Source organism: Anastrepha obliqua, chromosome 3, assembly GCF_027943255.1.
Source record: "Anastrepha obliqua isolate idAnaObli1 chromosome 3, idAnaObli1_1.0, whole genome shotgun sequence".
Lineage (NCBI taxonomy): Eukaryota > Metazoa > Arthropoda > Insecta > Diptera > Tephritidae > Anastrepha > Anastrepha obliqua.
The window spans coordinates 144,790,064-144,809,945 of record NC_072894.1 but is presented as its reverse complement, the minus strand read 5'-3'; positions in this window follow the sequence as shown (position 1 = coordinate 144,809,945).

The following is a 19,882-nucleotide window of genomic DNA, read 5'->3' as shown; positions in this document are numbered from 1 at the left end:
GCTGTTTTTTTTATGAAAATACAACTTTATTCTGAAAAAATGGTTTCAAGTGAATCATTGAAAATATTTCCCATCGCTGGCTACTACTTTTCCCATCTCCCTAGTAGATCTCGTATACCGTCGCGGTAAAACTGTTCATCTCTTGATGCTATCCACGGATCAAGCCATTTTTTGATGTCTTCATATGAATGGAACAGCTGGTCAGCTAGACTATGTGCCATCGATCGGAACAGGTGATAATCGGACGACGCAATATCCACAATTTCCAAGTAGGTTTTAATGGGTTTGGCAACGTGAGGCCGAGCGTTGTCACGCTGTAGAATCACTTTTTCATGCCTCTCCGCTTGCGGCCGCTTCTCGCGCAATTAAAGTCGATACCGATCCCCAGTGATGGTTTCACTTGGTTTTAACAGTAAACAACTTGGTTCCACCAAATACATAGCATAACCTTCGCAGCGTGAATATTCGGCCAAGGCGACGACGTAGAAGCATGAGCGGGCAGTTCCCACGACTTTCTTTTCTTTGGATTGCTGTAATGAATCCATTTTTGATCACCCGTCACGATGCGATGAAGAAACCCCTTCCTTTTTTGCCGCTGGAGCAGTTTTTCACAGGCGAAAAAACGACATTCAACATCCCTTGGTTTTAACTCATAAAGAACCCAAGTCCCCTATTTCTGAATCATTCCCAAAGCATGCAATCGCTTGGAAATGGATTGGCGGATAACTCTTAACACTGAAGCAAGCTCTTCTTGCGTTTGACACGGATCCTCATTGAGCAATCTTTCACGCGGACGGTCGACAACATTAAAATCACCCGTCTTTGAAGTGACGGAACCAATCTCGGTATGTTGTTCCACTTAAAGCAGGATCTCCATAAACTTTTTGTAGCTCTCGATGCGCTTCAGCGTTTTTTTTTTGAATGAAAGAGGAAAATCAACACTTCCCGCAAATGCCGATTATTCGGCACAAAATCAGACATACAGGGTTTGATTCAAAAGTAATGAGCCTTCCCGCGCGGAGCGTCTGCCAAGCGATCAAACGAATCGGCTGGTGGGGGAAAATGGTCGTTGGACCTTCCCCTTCCACTAGAAACCGGTCCTATTTCGCTGGCAACAGCGGTGCAGTCAACATCGCTAGGCGCGTGATAGCTGTTTTAAAAGTGTGTTAGGATTTTGTAGTGGCGAAAATGCAGCGATCGTTGGAGCAACGTTACTCGATCAAATTTTGCGTAAAGCTAAACAAAACGAGAACCGAAATCATTGGGCTACTCAAGGATGCTTACGGGGACCAATCTCTGTCCAGTGCCCAGGTAAAAGGGTGGCACAAGTCGTTCAAGGAACGCCGGGAACCGCATCTCGAAATCCAAGGTCAAAACCATACTGATCATCTTTTTCGACTCTCGAGACATCGTCCTCAAGGAGTTTGTACCTCCAGGAAGCACTGCAAACGCGGCATTTTACCAAGAAGTGCTCCTTCGGCTGAAAAATAACGCCGCCCGGATTCGGTCCGACCTCGTCAACAATTGGACCCTTCATCACGACAATGCGTCGGCACACACCGCCTTCCTCTACACCTCTGCATTGGCCAAGATGGGGGTTCCGGTGCTTCCCCACCCTCCCTACAGCCCAGACCTTTCCCCTCCGGACTTCTTCTTGTTCCCGGAAAGTGAACACTTTTGAATCATTGTTTGTTGAGTTATCACTTCTGTGCTGTGTTTAGTCATGCCCGCACCGCCGCCGTGAGAATTAGATGTAATTTCTCGTTTTTCCTTTAAATCCACTTTAGTCCTTTCTGTTAGCTTGGAATAATGAAGTTTCTATTATTCACATTCTTTGTAGTGTGCGTCTTGATGCTGTCCTGCAAATGGGTGACCTAAAGTTGTACGCCGCCTCCGAACAGGAGCTGATTTTATGAGAAGATTTTTCATGTCATTGGCTGCCACAAAGCGTATGCGCATACACATACATAAATACATACATATATGCTATATATATACGTACATATATAAATAAAAAAACTCGTTCGCCTTTTAATGTTTTATGTCCACAATGGGCTTCGTCCCGAGAAGTCTAAAATGTACCCACGCACAAACGAACTTGGATACGGCGGTCAGCGAATTGCGAAACCCCTTTTCTCATTAGCTTACCTACAAATGAAGAATGTTTACAATTATTAATGAAATGGAATTTAATTATAATAAAGTGCATACTAAAATAAAAACTTTATATTATATTTTTATTTCCTCTCGCTTATTTTCCGAAAGTCCCATATGCAGAAAGTCATATATAAATACAACGTTGATTCACCAGAAAAATTAGTACAAGATGATCGTTGGCATCAAAAATCAATAACTGCGACGTTTCCCTAAAATTAATAAATATATGTGCGTGTATACATACACGTATGTATACTACTTGTTTCGTCCAAATTATTTGAGTCCGTTACCACGAAAATTTTGAGATTTCGTATGCCAAAGGCAACCGATGTGAAAGACAATATGTATGTGTATGTATGTATGCATATATGTATGTACTCATTTGGGTATACTGAAATAAAGTTTTCGCTTCTTTGCTATTTGAATTCAACAGTAGGCTTCCTTTCACTTATGGTTCAAACTTTGATTGTTTATTGGCAAGGGCTTTTGATGTTTTCTGGTTATTTTACACAGTTTACTTCATTTAATGTGTATGTATAAGTAGTAAACAGAGGCTTACGAAATGGGATCCTGATTTTCAGATCATTACTTTTACATAATTTAGCATATATACATATGTATGTATGTATGCGTATGTAAATATGTATGTGTATATATATCTATATACATGTATGGCAGGCTTCATCGAAGTAAAATAATTCAGTAGTAGTCAATGGCTCAACTGCCGAAATTACTGGCGGGCAACGTTTATCATCGCAGTATCAGCGTACTAATATATATTCCGTTATATTGGCATATTTATGTATGAGCTCACGTGATAACAAACGGCATAGATAAATGTGCGAACAAAAACGAAATAACAACAACTACAAAAATGGCTCACCGAAAGGAATGTAATAAAGTTTGGTGAATAAGCAACAACAACAAGGAACAACAAAAATACCCGCCGTAAGGCTAAATACCATAAGTTGTTTGTTTTTCTGCTTGTACTTTGTTCAGCAGTTGCGAGTTGCGCATATTTACGTCTAATGCCACATTTTTTTGGAACAGCAGCAATCACATTTTTAAGGAAAGATGTAATAATTCTGTGTGTCTGTGGAATCATCCTATTAAATGTTTAAGTATAGAAATTTCGAATTAGAATTTCGAATCAATGTACGCAAATACTGTAAGTAGGTTTGTATTATACATATGTATGTATCTATGTGTTCACAGCCAAACTTCTACACATCTTAGAGGCATATATTCATACATACATATATACGTTCATACGAATTTGCAATCGAAGGCAATTAATTACAGTGAGTGCTCGCTTATGTGAACTAATTCAAACAGGCCTTGTACATTTATGTATTATATACCACTTAGCCCACATTCACTAGCACAATACTTTTCTTTTAAATGAACTAAATGTATACATTTTCAAAAAAAGTCTGTTGACTACCAAATAAGAAGAGTTGAAAGTAACAAAAGCCGAAAATCAAACGCAACGTGTTGCTTCAAAGCTTTATTATAAACTACTAACTCTAAGAATTGTAACAAAAGGAAAATAGGCAAACTCAAAAAATCAAATATTAGGGTTGCCTTTGCGGTGTTTACTATGTTATCTACTATTTCAATAGAAAGGTATTCTATTTATTTTTAGCTTTCTGGGCAAATTTTCTTGTAATCGGCCTTGGATACACCACTCACACTCCAATTTTGTATAGCATAGGTCCAACCTTAGAACCTACCAAATGTGAAATAATAGGGAATTTCAAAAATTTCGCCGGATAATGGTGCTGGAAAGGGAAGAATTGTTCATGCTTGGCACTGGCTTTGGGCATCTAATGCGATTTTAAATACTATGTTTTAGTCAAAGCGATTTGTTAAGCGTTAGGATATCGTCAAATAACCTATTTGATCGCCGGAAAAATATCAATTATGGAAAAAACGATTGAGGCGATGTTGTCAGACATTGTTAGTATGTCCAAGGTCAGCGTTAGATCGATGTCGCGAATGCCCACACCACAGCAGAACCAAAGCGGCTCGACAGTTCACGCGAGCTTTTTAGCCTGTATAGCGAAAACAGAAATTAATCTATGAACCGGATTGTTACTGTGAAACAAAGTTGAATAGGAGAACAAAATGTGGCACCCTTTTTGTTTGTTTAAAAAATTAAATTGATTATAAGAGATAAGTAAAATATGCCATGGCCCGGGAATTAAGGACTAGTCGGAAAATTGTTTAAAACCATTTACATAGAGCTAATTCATAATTCCATTGACAAATTAAATTTAAGAAACCTTCAGAATTTTTTATTTCATCTAATATTACTTTGTATGTCGACTTACTAATAAGAGAGCCTAAATAACAGAAAAATTAGAATGTTCACTAAGTGCCACTAAGTTCAACTGAGGGTCCACTGTATATGTGCTTATGCAACACTAAAGCTGTAACAAAATTATCCTAAAATGTTAACATCCGACTCGCAGATTGACTATTTGTTCATCATAGCATATTAAACTACATACATATTGTACATTTGGCGATACAGATGACACACACCCATGACTTGTAGGTTGCAAGGCAAATTCGGAGAATTATCAACGTGATCCTACTTTTAATTTAAAATAAGAAATTTAAAAAATTGTAACTAAAACAGAAATAATAAAAAACTACTCTAAGAAAACAAAAACTTGGCGCTTGCGTTATTATACGAGTATAAACATCTTTCTGAACCACTAAAAATGCGCACTGCTTTAATATTTCCTTATTTTTACTTTTTTCTGTGCTCTGACGCTTATAGTTATGCTGCCACAGATCCTGCGTATTGTTGGTGTAAACAAAATATATTATGTTTCTGCATACTCACTTTTCGAGCCACCGTGAAGATTTATTTGAAAACTTTTATTCAAAAGTTGTGTTGGGATGCAGCTTGCCTGAAATAATGGTGAAGCGGTTAGATGCTACTCATAGCACTCCTTTTGTGGGGGAAATTATAAATTGTTATGCATAATTTTCGGTGCAACAGAATGTGACTGCAATATATTCGAAATGAGTCCCAATAGCAGCAAAATCCTGATTATTCGGATTTGGTGATAAAATGCGAAAACATGAATAAAGAATTTTTTTCCTAATGGTGTGCTTCTTCCAACTCATTTCACTTAGCCTGAAATAAGCAGAAAACAGGAATTTTCCAATTCATAAGCAAGGCCGAACAAAAAATTTGTGGTTTTGTTTCCCCGATGCATTTACCGGAGTACATAACTTAGCACGTAACGAGAAAAGGCTTTGCCTCAATCTCCGCTCTTTTTATCATTGCCTTGATTTTCTTTCGACACTACAGCATCAATATTGAAACAACCAACAAATAACATTTTCAATATATATTTCAATCTGATCGCGGCTTTGTTGTAACAGCGATTTTTTTCACTGCCGATTAACAGCTTTCGCAAATCTTTTTACAATCTTTTATTTTTTGTAAATTATTTTCTTTTTTTTTGTGCGATTCCGGTATAAACGAGATTTCATGTAAATAGCGCACACGTTTCTGCTCATATGCCCGCACTCAGTCAAACATATCGCGTTCCACACTGTGCACATCTTTGTAGAAATACAAATACGACCTCTGGGAGGGGACCTTACACAGCTTATCGACAATTCAGCACCCGCCGCGGGCATTGCAGCTTACACGAAATCAATTTCAAAAGCACACAAGCAGACAAATATTTTGGCAGGAACTTACACCTTCATACGTCATACATTCATACAGGCTTCTTGACAATGCCGCCTGTGATATCGGTGCAGCGGATGAACTCTTCTAAACCGAATCATTTGCAATAAATAGCGGAACAGCTTACATCACAATCCACTTTTGCGAGTGTCCTCTTGAATGTTTGGAACTGCACATAACTTCGCGATAACAGAAAGACTAAATTTAAAAGCTTAATTCTATCGAATGTATTTTCACATTCCTCCATTTGCGAAACAGCATCGAGACACACACCGCAAATTGTAGAAGTTCGGCTAAACACCAAAAAAGCGACTTTCTACCTACGTGAAGTGGATTGCCGCTCACCCCCTCTGGGTTGGTGCTCGAACTCGATTCCGACTTCCCCCCAGAGCCCCTCTCAGATAAAGCCTTGAGCGTAGAACCCGACACCCTTCCGCCCCTACTGGTTAGAGAAGGCGATTCCGCCCCTCTTTCTATAAGTGAGGGGACTTTCGTGTTCGACTCCGAATCCCCATTGCCGCCTAAAGTTTTTGGACTTTGATTTTTGTTGTTGTTTTTGTTATTCATGTTTTATAAGGGTCCCCACTCGGAGTCACTATCCAAGACTAGAACGTGTAGTCGTCCCTAAGTGAAGCCACGGTTATCTGTGCCGAAGCAGAGAGGCCGTGCTAGGGCTGACGCTTATGACCCTTGTGAGGCATGCGTTCAGAGTCAGATCGGACGCAAAGCGGGAGTCATCTAAACCGCACCTACACCACCAACCCAATGGCGACCAGTTTGGAATGTACTCCGAGGCGTGCCAGGGTTTTAACAGGATGGAGGCAGTCACGGCATTGGCCCACTAGCCATTTCGGCTGAGTTTCACCTCAACGTACTCAGGTGGCAGAATGCCGCAACCATCAGCTCAGGGATCAATGATCAAATCCAGATAATGAAAGCGTAGTCAAAGATAATGCAGGTTCGTCACCTTTAAGGCCTCCGGTCATTTGGCGTTACCAAGGGTACGCCACGCGGAGGCGATCTGCCCTACACCTAAAAACAAACTAATAGAAAAAGTTTTTTCTAATAGTGGTCGCCTCGGCAGGCAATAGCAAACCTCCAAGTGTATTTCTGCCATGAAAAAGCTCCTCATAAAAATCATTTGCAGTTCGGAGTCGGCTTAAAATTGTAGATCTCTCTATTTGTAGAAAAACGTCGAGACGCACACCAGAAACTGTCGAGCGGTACGAGAACTATCCCTACCCATCCATTCAATCTTAATGAAGAAAGAAGTCGATTTAACTATGTCCATCCGTCAGTCTATGCGAACTATATCGACTACAAATGAAAATATTTCAATGAAACTTGGTACACATACACTTGGTACTCTTTATCTAAGATAAGTTAATTTTGAGAATGGGTGAAATTGGTAAATAGCTACATTCAGCAGGAATACAACGGTAATTTTCAAAAAAATATAATGAAACGCAATACCTCTGTCATAAATGAACAAATATTATCCAAATTTGGTAAAAGTGATAAAGCAAAAACAGGGCCAACAACATGGGCGCCTCGCCGCCCATCAAAATTTGTTTTCTTTTTAATAAGAGATTTAATCACAGCGCTGTGCTTCAGACGCTATCAATAACAAGGTACTGATTCATCGCTAAGTTAGGACGTAATATTCTCAGCCGCGCCTTGGGCATAGAGACAAACATAAGTACCTGTATTTGCAAATGTATAAGTAAATGCATGTGTTCGCATATCTACTTACATACGGCAAAATAAGCTAGCAAGGCCTAGAAATGATGGTTCGAACAACAGTTTTACCGTTTACATGAATTTTTAGCAATCGGCTTTACTTTGCCACTTCATTTTTGGCTTGGAACTCACTCTTTTTTGTTTACTATACGTTCTATTAAATATTTGTATCGTATTTCATTAGCCATATATGTAAATATGTATACAATAAATGTACAGGGTGTCCAGTTGCAGAACTAGGTTTTAAGTTTAAAGTTTTTCCCTAACCTGAGAGTATGAATGGGGAGGGGACCACGTTATAAGTCCGCCTCAATGGGTCCGTTGTGGCAGCGAATTTGACTGACAGCAAAATAGATTATGTGTTTTTGAGTCGAAAGCGCCGTACGCCATACCGAATGCACAAAAACTGGCAAGTGTGGCGCAAATGACAACTGTTTAAAGAAGAACATTTTTGTAATCCGCAAAATTTTTATCGACGGTGACTTTCATTATAACAAATTAAATGCAGAAAATAAATAGAATTTAAATTAATTAAAAGCTTGAAAGAGTAGAAAAAAGCTTAGGATTAACCAAGTTATCCTGAAAAATTGAATGTGAGTCCCGATCTCGAAGTTGTAGTCGCACCCACTGTCTACGACTAACATAAATTCTATTGATACCCTATTTTGATTCAATAAGCATTAATTTTATAATATATTTCACAACCAACAAAAACCTGTGTTTTTGCTTACATGCGACAATTCTTTCATTGTGGCACCACGATACGTTTTACATGTCATGTCAGTCAAATGCGTTGCCGCAACGGGCGGAACGGACTCATTGTGCATGCGGTTTATTTAGTAACGATGCCGCAGTGGACGAGTGAATAACGTGCGTTCGCAATCGAAGCGTATTTTAAGGCCAGTGATTCGTGTGCAACCACTCGTCGTAGATTTTGTTCACGTTACAATATTCGACATTTCTGTAATGCCCCAAGTGGAGATATGATTCTTACATGGGAGCGAAGTTCTCGGCAGCAAGTTCTGTGGATCTTAGCGTACAAATTTCTGTGAGCCATTGTTGGAGCTATTTCGTACGCTAAACACTATATTTTGGAGTAACGAATCTGTTTTTCATTTAAATGGAAGTGTAAATAAGCAAAACTGCCGTTATTGGTCACCTAAGAGATAGAACACAATATTAAAACATCAACAGTCACCTCACAGTCCCGAATAATTCGACCATATTTTTTTAAAAATCGGCCAGGGCAAGCAGTTTCTGTGGACAGTGTCTCCTATCGGTGCACCTGAAACGACGATTATTTGCCAATAATTGGAGAACATCCTTCCAAAAATGATTTCAGCAAGATGGCACAGCGCCGCATACAGCCAGAGAGACCGTGGCGATACAGGGTGATTTCTTCCCTAACAAACTGATAAACCGTTGCGGGGACATATCCTGGTCACACAGGTCGTCCGATCTTTCCGCTATGGACTATTTTCTGTGGAGTTACCTCAAAAGTAAAGTTTATGAAACAAACCCAACGACCATCTCACCACTAAAATAATATGTCTTTCGTGAGATTAATGGCATCGCGACATCACTTCTCCAGCGATGCCAAGAGTGTATTCGACATAACGATCTTCTCTAACTTAGCTTTTAATACCTAATTCTGCCACCGGACACCCTGTATATGAGTAAGTATACTAAGTAAAAGTAATGACGCGGCATCATCATCTCATCATTTATACCAATATGAAAATACCCATGAGTCTGTCGTGCCATGGTTCCGTGCGGGGAATTCTAACATCATGCTGAGGAAAACCTCATCTAGCATTGCATATTCTGCCCATCCTTCAACTCAAATCGAATCTTCAACGGTCGATTTTTCTATGCTACTTATAGGTGTCGATAATGCTATTGTTATGGCCTTTTGTGTTGCCATTACTGTATTGTTGCTGTTACGGCTATCTATTGTTGACATGTTTTCTTATGGTGTAACTTGGCAGGAGTGATTTACATATGAAATCAGCAGCAAACGTATTCCACGGCTGCCGTAGACGGCATATATGGCACTGAGCAAAAAAAGTGATCCAGTTGAGAAATGAATTCTTGTACTCGTGCAGAAGCCCTTCAAATCGTAGAGTATCCGAATATGTAAACGGATATTAGAGCTACTGCCGTTACGCAAATGGAATTTTACATGTTTTGGCGCGCCCATTGTCACGTCTGTCACACGCGTGTACTCCATTCGAATATCACACACACGCATATACAGACAAGAGTAACCTGCATAAGAATAACGTCGTGATTGTGGATTGAAAGGGCGTAGATGTATTAGAGCCTCTGAGGTATTTAATTCGGAGATGCTGCCAAGCGTGGCAACATAACTGCATTCTGACGACTGAATCTAGTATGTGACGGAAATAATCAAGAGAGAAGGAAAATTTAGCATATAAGAGCATTTGTTTAAATAGATATGTATGTATATATGTAGCCGCTATAGCTGAATGGGTTGTGTGTGACTACCACTCGGTAGAACCCTGGCTCGAAACTCACTGTGGGCATGAAACATCAAATGGTAGAAGAGGTTTTCTCAAAAGCGGTCGCCCCTCTGTAAGCAATGGCAAACCTCCGAGTGTATTTTTACCATAAAAAAGCTCCTCAAAAACCCATCAGCCATTCGGAGGAGGAATAAAACTCTAGGTCCCTCCCTTTCTGAAATAATTTCCAGACACATACCACAATTGGAGAAAGAGTTCTGCAAAATATCTAACGAGAGATGTACTAATTACGTATGCAGTAACGAGTTCTATTGTAATACTGCTTCATTATTTTTCCAGCAATTATAACTAAATTGAAGAGTGTTGTAATATTCATAGAAAAGAGAGGGAAAGAATCAAGAATCTGAGATTGGTATTGTGTCTTATTCGCGCGCAGATGTAATTGGCATTGAGGATAATCGGCTCTATTTTTCGATCTCTGCAGGTAGCGAACAGCATACGTATCGCCCTCGGGTCCTGTGGTCAGTCTGAAAAGCCTTTATGAACTATTACTAGGCAAGCCTACTCGAAAAATTGTCGTTTGCAAGTGTTGGCTATTCTCTAAGACATTGCGTTCTCGCAGGTATTCAATGCAGCCTTGCAAATACGAGTATTTGACTGTAATACACTATCAGATAACTATATATGGCTTAGTAAATTAGTGTTTCCATTGAGAAAAACTGCCCACAGCAAGTAACTGATCAATTCGATTAGTTTGAAGGTGAGAGCGTAGAATGAAATCAAACTCTGTGGGCGCCTCTTCACAGCACCCGGCGAGGTTTAATTACTTTGCCGCACACATTGTGAGGCCAGAGTTAAAGCGATATTAGAATCGATTGAGATTTATTTCCAAACATTAAATGCTATGTTTTTGGTCGAGAATGGAACTGAAGCCTCAAACGAAAAAATTGGCTATAAAAAACTAGGCGAAACCCTTGGTAGCAGAATCTCAGAACTGTATATAACTGAGAACTAAAAACTTAAGTGCAGCAGCAACACAGCATGCGAATGTTTTGTTCTTTTGTACATTCATGGATATGTACCTACCGCATATTCCATATGTAGATGTATTTGCTTGAGAGATGTTATAGTTGTGAAAGAGATTGTTGGCTGTATTCGCATGCGCTACGTTAATTAAAGTTTTGAAGCATGCGAACAGATATTAAACGCACCATTAATTACGCCTCTCAGCCCGCACAACAATCGAAACCTACAGCGAGTGAGAGTCAAAGTCAATGTACGAAATGTTCAATATAGACACAAACATTAGCCAGACATCCAAAGGGTAAGAGTCAGCCAGTAACAATACACAGCAGAAGCGGTCATAAAGGGCTGATGGTAATAAAATCGATGTTAATGCCTTTTTGCATGGCAACATATGGAAACTCCTATGCAAAAATTAGTTGCTAGGCTTCCATAGAACAATAGTTGAACACTCGAAACCACAAGTACTTACATATATATCAGTATAATACTCGCCTCTGTGTGCTTGTATGTATGTATGTAAAAGCAAATTGTTCATTTGAACCGCAAGCATTTTCGGGCAGTTTCGACATTTAAAATATGCCCTTGGGAGCTCTTCCAATGCTTTGCCAATGGTAATTGATAGAAATGCAAGTTCCGGAAATACAAGTTCGCCGATGGTATCTGCGCTCCACTTCATTCTAAAGATACTGGAAGAAAACGCTCAGCATAAATTTTTGGACGAATCAGAAAAGCACTTTTCAAGTAAATAGCTCGCCACATGCCGAACATTTTCAATTTCTATTTATTGTTCACTTTGGCTCTTAACACTGTAGTCGGTGGTATGAATTACATAAAATACAATTACTCTTACCAAGGTAAATCTAAATAAATAAAACAAAACAATGGCGTATCTGATGAAAAATAGCAAAGTCAGAATTACGGCACTACAATTGTTATTGTGCTAGTGCGGAAATAATGGTCATTATAAATGTTGGGCAGAAACAATGGTCCCAAGAATTATAGCAATTTAATTTTATTCTGATTTAAGGGAATTTTAAACCGTCATGACCTATTCATTCATTCGCATTGTGATGTAAAGTCGCGCATACGCCATGCCTTACAGCAGCGAAGTGAACAATGGTTGGTACTTGGCAAAAAACGAGCTCACAAGCGATAGATTACACTTGACAGGCACACAGGATGCTGGTACTCATCCAGACATAGCAGTCGCCCACTGTGAGAAAATTTGATGTGAATGTGTTTCCGACGGTTCTTACATTCGGTTGATCCTTGACTTTGGAGTTTCACATATTTCGATTTGGTAGCGAACAAAAGTTTGTAAATCTGAAAAAATGTTAGTGCTATGTTTCTGCGTACTTTTTCCATACATAAATATATATAGCTTAACTTGGTCAAGTGGTATTTTTTGCTTATTTATGAGTGGAATTAATAAAAACTTTTTGTTTGCTGCATTTTAATTGCGGACTTCACAATTGCCTCACCGCTACACCACACCACTTGCTCTCATTTCGCTGTCATACATCAATTCCAGACAATACCTAGAAAACTCCATACTTTGCAAAAGGGTTGCTCATTCATACTGTTGGTCAGTATTTAGCGCTTTTTGGTTCGCGGCTCTTTGCCTTTTTGCCAAAATCATAGCGGTTGGTTTTTGGCGCTCTGATGGTTGTAATTTTTGTTGAATTTATGCTTTGAAAATAGCAATGATTCTAATGGTGCAAGTGGATGAAATAGTAGATGTGGCATCAAGACAATTTCGCCCTCAAGTGGCGAAAATAAAGCATTCAGCATTTATTGCCATCGTTAATTAAAGTGTGCGGTTCCACCAGCAAATTTTAATACTTCTTTCTATTTTCGACTTTAAATGGGCATTAATTTCAATTCTAGTTTTTATAGGAATGGTTGTAGCTGAACCGTATGGGATTGGTAATATTCACTAGAGCGGAAGCAGAATCTCAAACGCGTGAAGCTATTAGCTATGAAAAACAGCTATCCCACTTATTCCCTTAGCCTTTCAATTGTTTATTAAGGATGTCGAATGGATTAGAAAAATCAGTGAAGCTTCTAACCTGCATAAGCACAATTTTCAAAAGCCAAATAAAACGAGTATGAGTATTACTTTTGTATTAGTAAAAGTAAAAGTGAATAATCATAAGCAGTTCCAAATCACTAATTTACCTTTTTTCCTCGCTTGGGGTTTATAATTTGTTTAATTTTGCACTCTCTCAAAGGAAATATTGAAAACATAACATTAAACATTTTTGGCGCTGAATGAGCATTCAAATGAATACAATTTTCGTTGGCAAAAGCAATATTTTATTATTCTATGAGAATTTTATTGACTCCATTTAAGAAATAACATCAAGACGCACACCACAAATAGGAGGTGGAGCTCGGCCAAACACCTAACAGAAGTGTACGCGTCAATTAGTAATTTTTTGTATACGAGTAGCGCTATAAAAATAGCGGCTAATTGCTGAGTTTGGTAACAAGCACCACATTGCCATATGCAAGTGATGAATAGACAAATTCTCTCCGACTGACTTTTTGAATTGAATTATCGAAAATGACTAATTAACCAGGTTTAAAGATAATCGCTCATCATTTAGAATTTTGCAATATCATCTTTTTGGAGGCATTCATTTCACAAAATAATTTTTGATTTAGACCTTATAACTTAGCATTTGCAAGCACGGAAAAGGATTTGGCAGGATTTCAATACGCATCAACCCTAATAATTGTTTTAACGCGCAACAGCAGGAACAAAATTAAGTCTTCTAAACTGGAAGGAGGATACGCAATGAAGTGCACGAAGTCGAATTGTCAGTAGCACTGAATTGAAAAACGGTTGTACTCGGAATTCAGCAGCTATTTAATTCGAATGTGAGTGTAAAACCCACGCATATGCACACATTTTTTAACAAAATTTGAAATTTACGTATATTTTGTCGAATAATACGAACATTGGATCTCAAACAACAACCGTATAGGGAATGATGTGCTCGTCAAAGCCATGGGGTGTTTTAACATGGAAAGAGTAATGAAATAGTAGTAATCCATAGCTTAGCTATTACTAAATTAAATATGTATGTTTCATAGTATTCTGATGTAAAAAAACCTCAAACTTCAAATATTTTTTAGTACAACTGTCGTCACTTAGATCGGATATGCAATGCTGCTTAACGAAATTTGGTAATATTTTTTGACTTGTCTGAGTTACTCTACTCTTGTTTTATTTTATTATAGGCGCGTCTTTCATATGTAACCTCTTCCCTTCGCCAGCGGGAAGGTAGTCTTGTTGTAGGGATGTCAAACGACCATTCATACAGAGACGTGCTGGTACATATATATAGATATACCATAATAATTACATTATTATTTTACCCTTCACTCGCTTTCTGGGTTTTTGGCCGACCTGCCCTTCCTAATTCTGGCATGCGTCTTGAAGTTTGTTTGTATTTTTCGGGTAATCTCAGGAACTACAGAACTTATACAAAGTTATGGTAGACCCGAGAGTTATAGGGTATGCATATTTTAATACCTCAAAAAAGAATATACCGCAACGAAGATAAACATGAAAAAATGTACGAAGCTATTGCAGACAATTAAATTTCATTGCCTCTGTAAGTTGATGTTGCTTCAACTATTGTTCAGCAAGTCGTATTTGAATCATCAGTTTAATATATTTATTTATCTGATGCAAAGGCCAACAGTAAAGACATTTATTTTGCTCCCCATTAGGAGGATGCGAATTTAATTAATATGAGCAGCAGATGCGGTCAGAAAAAACTAATCATGACCATATCTGAAGATACAGTATTGTTGCCGAAAAGTATTGATAACTTAAAAATGTCAAATAGCCCAATAATATCCAATACATAATACTGGGGCAAGGTACCGTATGTAGAATCGTAAAGCAAAGTTACACATACAGCAAAACTTCACTGAAAATATTTCCTGTAATCACTTTTCAACGCCTAGAGGAAATAGGTATATGAATGCATATACGCAGTTAATGATGTCCATATTCACATTGGCTTGCGATTCCCTAATGGGCACCAATTTCTCTAGCGAAGGGCGCACATTTTCATTTCCTTCTTCATGTTCTACTATGTAAATGGAAAGTGGCTGTGGAATATATTCAACGGAATAGAAGCTACTGAATTAGGTGAATTTTCACTCACGAATTTTCCTAGAGCTAGTTTGCAGAATAGCGTGTAGATATAAAGGGTGTCCAGTGGCAGAATAAGGAATTTATAGCTAAATTAGAAAAGAATTACTAATGATAAACATTTATAATAACTATTACAAAGAAGACAAGCGTTGTTTTTTTTATTTCCTCTAAATGTTGACCGTTACGTCGGATACACTCTTGGCATCGCTGGAGAAAATATATGGGGATGTTAACCTCGCGAAAGACATATTATTTTAGTGGTGAGGTGATCGTTGGGTTTGTTTCATAAACTTTACTTTTGAGTTAACTCCACAGAAAAAAGTCCATAGCGGAAAGATCGGGCGATCTGCCTAACCAGGATATGTCACCGCAAAGGTTTATCTGATTGTATGCGACATGGTGCCATCTTGCTGAAATCATTTGTAGAAGGATGTTCTCCAATTATTGGCAAAAAATAGTCGTTCCGGGTGCACCGATATGAGAAACATAGAACCACAGAAACTGCTTGCACTCGACGATTTCAAAAAAATATGGTCAAATTATTCGGGATGTTGGAGTAGCTGTTGTTGTTTTAATAGTGCGTTATGTCTCTTAGGTGACCAATAATGGAAATTTTGCTTATTTACACTTCCATTTAAATGAAAATGGTATTCATTGCTCCAAGAGATAGTGTTTACCGTACAAAATTTCTCCAACATTGTGTCGCAGAAAATTTTACGGATATTGTAATGGTTAGGCTTAAGCGCTCGCACGATTTGAATGTTGAGGTGGGGAAGACTAGATTTTTCCTCAATATTTCATGCACAATTGCTTTTGGAAGTCCCAGGGCAGTCGCTCTCTTACGCATAGACTGCCGCGGACCATCGTGCAAACATGTAGTGACGGGTTCAATATTTTCATTTGTTCTCGATGTCCGCATGCTTTCCGGCCTTGGGCTATTTACCACCAAAATTGTTGCCCAGAAACTTCGCGCCAATGAACACGTCATATCTTCACTTGGGGCATGACGGATATTGGCCGGAATGTGAATATTGTAACGTGAACAAAATCTACCACCAGCGGCTGCATTCGAATCATTGGCCTTAAAATACGCTTCGATTGCGAACGCACGTTGTTTACCTATCCACTGCAACGTCGTAATTAAATAACCCACACGCATAACGAAGCTAACGCGAGCCCCTCCCCACTTATACGCTCAGCGATTAGGCGGCACTTCAAATTCAAAACCAAATTCTGCCACCAGATTCCCTGTACTTAATCACGCTGAGAGACAATTTGTAATTTTTAGGCGTTCAAATGATTACAAAAGCAGCAGAGCGTTGAAGCATCAAAATCTGATTCAGATGAAAATCAATTTCCCAGCTCTTAGTGGTTTACTGTTGAAAACTATGGAGGAAGAGTTGACATGGGGGAGAATGAAATCACCAGCGAAGTATTTAAAGACTAGCAAACCCGGCCCCCTTCGCTGGGCACACTAAATTTTCATTTCATTTCACACTGAAATAGAATAGATATGGTTTAGAACAGAAAATATATGATTTTCATATTATTTATTTCTTTATTCTTTATTCAAGCGCTTTGGCATAAACAATATTTTTTGTTTTTCTATTTGTTTTTGAGTAAATATAAAATATAAATTGAAAATCAGGAAAAAAGAAGATTGTTTTTAAATTTCAAATCAACGCATATGAATAAACAATCGTCTTTTTCTATTTGTTTTTGAGTAAATATAAAATATAAATTGAAAATCAGAAAAAAAGAAGATTGTTTTTAAATTTCAAATCAACGCATATGAATAAACAATCGTCTTTTTTCCTGATCATCCATGAATTTTTCGTTTCAATTTATATGTTTTATTAAGCATTGGAGCTTTTTTAACTATTATCCATTTATATTTTTCGAAAAAAAACGAAAAAAAAATTTTTTTCCACGAACACATAATTTCATTCGTATTTCACATTAAATTCTCAAATTTCGTAAGAAATTATTCACTGTTCCAAAATCCACTCCAAAAAAATTCACAAACAATTTTTACATGTTGCACTTACGTTTTTTCCTTATGGCATCCAAATCAGAAAGAAATATTGACACATTGTAACCCACACTGTCAATTTGACAGTCCAGTTCCGCCCCAAGCGTTAAAAAAGTAAGCGACATTATGGCTGGTTCAAAAGAACGCTGTACCCGTTGTCAGTGCTCCGAATTACAACCAAACTTTACGAAACCCATTTTCAATACTTACTTAACAATGTGTGTAAGTTTGGTTTAATTCGGTGCAAAGACATGGCGGGTCCACGTTTTGGCATATATTTCCAGACCCTAGTCATCAATAGGTATGAAAATTACCCCGTATTAAAGCACTCATCAACAGCTTTTATATGATACCCATATTGTACATACACAACCAAAGGTTACCCGGGTCCACGTTTTGATCTATATCTCGATATCCCAGTTACGGAGTGGCATGAAAAATACTCTGTACTAAAGCATTCACCAACAGCTTTCATTTGATACCCATATTGTACATACACGTCCGAAGGTTACCCGGGTCCACGTTTTGACCTATATCTCGAGACCCTATCTACCAATAAGATTCAAACTATACGGAAATCATCTTCAATACCTACTTAACAATGTGTGTAAATTTGGTTTAATTCGGTTCAAAGACACGGCGGGTCCACGTTTTGCCATATATTTCGAGACCCTAGTCATCAGTAGGTATGAAAATTACCCCGCATTAAAGCACTTATCAACAGCTTTCATTTGATATCCATATTGTACAAACACATTCTAGGGCCCACGTTTTGGTCTCTATCTCGAGACCCTAGTCACGGAGCGGATGGAAATACTCTGTACTAAGGCATTCACCAACAGCTTCAATTTGATATCCATATTGTACAAACACATTCTAGGGTCCACGTTTTGGTCTCTATCTCGAGACCCTAGTCACGGAGTGGATGGAAATACTCTGAACTAAAGCATTCACCAACAGCTTCCATTTGATACCCATATTGCACATACACATCCGAAAGTTACCCGGGTCCACGTTTTGACCTATATCTCGAGACCCTATCTACCAATAGGTATCCAAACTATACGGAAACCATCTTCAATACCTCCTTAATAATGTGTGTAAGTTTGGTTTAATTCGGTGCAAAGACACGGCGGGTCCACGTTTTGGCATATATTTCCAGACCCTTGTCATCAATAGGTATGAAAATTACCCCGTATTAAAGCACTTATCAACAGCTTTCATTTGATACCCATATTGTACATACACAACCAAAGGTTACCCGGGTCCACGTTTTGACCTATATCTCGAGACCCCAGTCACGGCTTCAATTTGATATCCATATTGTACAAACACATTCTAGGGTCCACGTTTTGGTCTCTATCTCGAGACCCTAGTCACGGAGCGGCATGAAAAATACTCTGGACTAAAGCATTCACCAACAGCTTCCATTTGATACCCATATTGTACATACACATCCGAAGGTTACTCGGGTCCACGTTTTGACCTATATCTCGAGCCCTATTTCCAAAATAAAATATAATCCATGTTACTCGTGGATGATGTAGCTTTCGAATGGTGAAAGAATTTTTAAAATCGGTCCAGTAGTTTTTGAGCCTATTCATTACAATCAAACAAACAAAGCTTTCCTCTTTATAATATTAGTGTAGATTGTTGCTTTTACAATGGCTGTAAATTTAATTAAGAAAAACAATGAGCACGTCCTCGCCCGTCTGATGTTTTTCGAATTAATCTATATTTTTAACAAAATGGAGTTCTCTCCTCACTTTTACACCTTCCACTTGAAGTATAAACACATAACTTGAGGACTAAATACATAACTGTTTACACTGTTGCTGCTGAAGAGCTGCGTACACCCGCATGCCTAAGTGCTTATAGTAATTTTCCTCATACAATCACATATAATTCGTATAAGTGACTCTTTTAGTTACCTTTTTGGCTTTAGTACATATTCTTATTTTGTTTTGACGTAATTATTTTGTAATAAAATTGTGTTATACACAGAGAAGCATATATGCAAAAAACATCATAAACAGGCAAAACGTTTTAAGGCTTAAGTGGACTTCCGGCGTTCTTTCAACCCATGCACTTCAACACATGGACATACGCAAACTCTTGTCTACCATAATCCGACTGCGGCTAACAACCACCTTTGTCTGCTATACCCACTCAGTCCATTTGATCCCGTTTTACTTATAATTCACACAATTTGTTCATTACTCTCAGAAACCACCGTTGACCCTCTGAAGCTCTCATTTAAAGCGCATCCTAAACCAAGCATTAAATTATGAGTGTTTGTGAAAGACAAGGCAAATGTATATGTATAGCCCGCTCTTGCTTAAACGTCTAGATGTGGGCGCAAGTTTGTTTAGTGCCTTCAAACCGCACTCAAACTTAAATTTGTTGGTGTATTATTATTTCTCGCCAACCTCTCGGCGAACGTTGAAATAAATTGAATTTGGTTTTGTGAGTTCAGAAGCACATAAATATGTTTATGCACATGTAAGTATGTGTACGAGCACTTGTACACTTATGTGCATGTTTTTTGCTTCGCT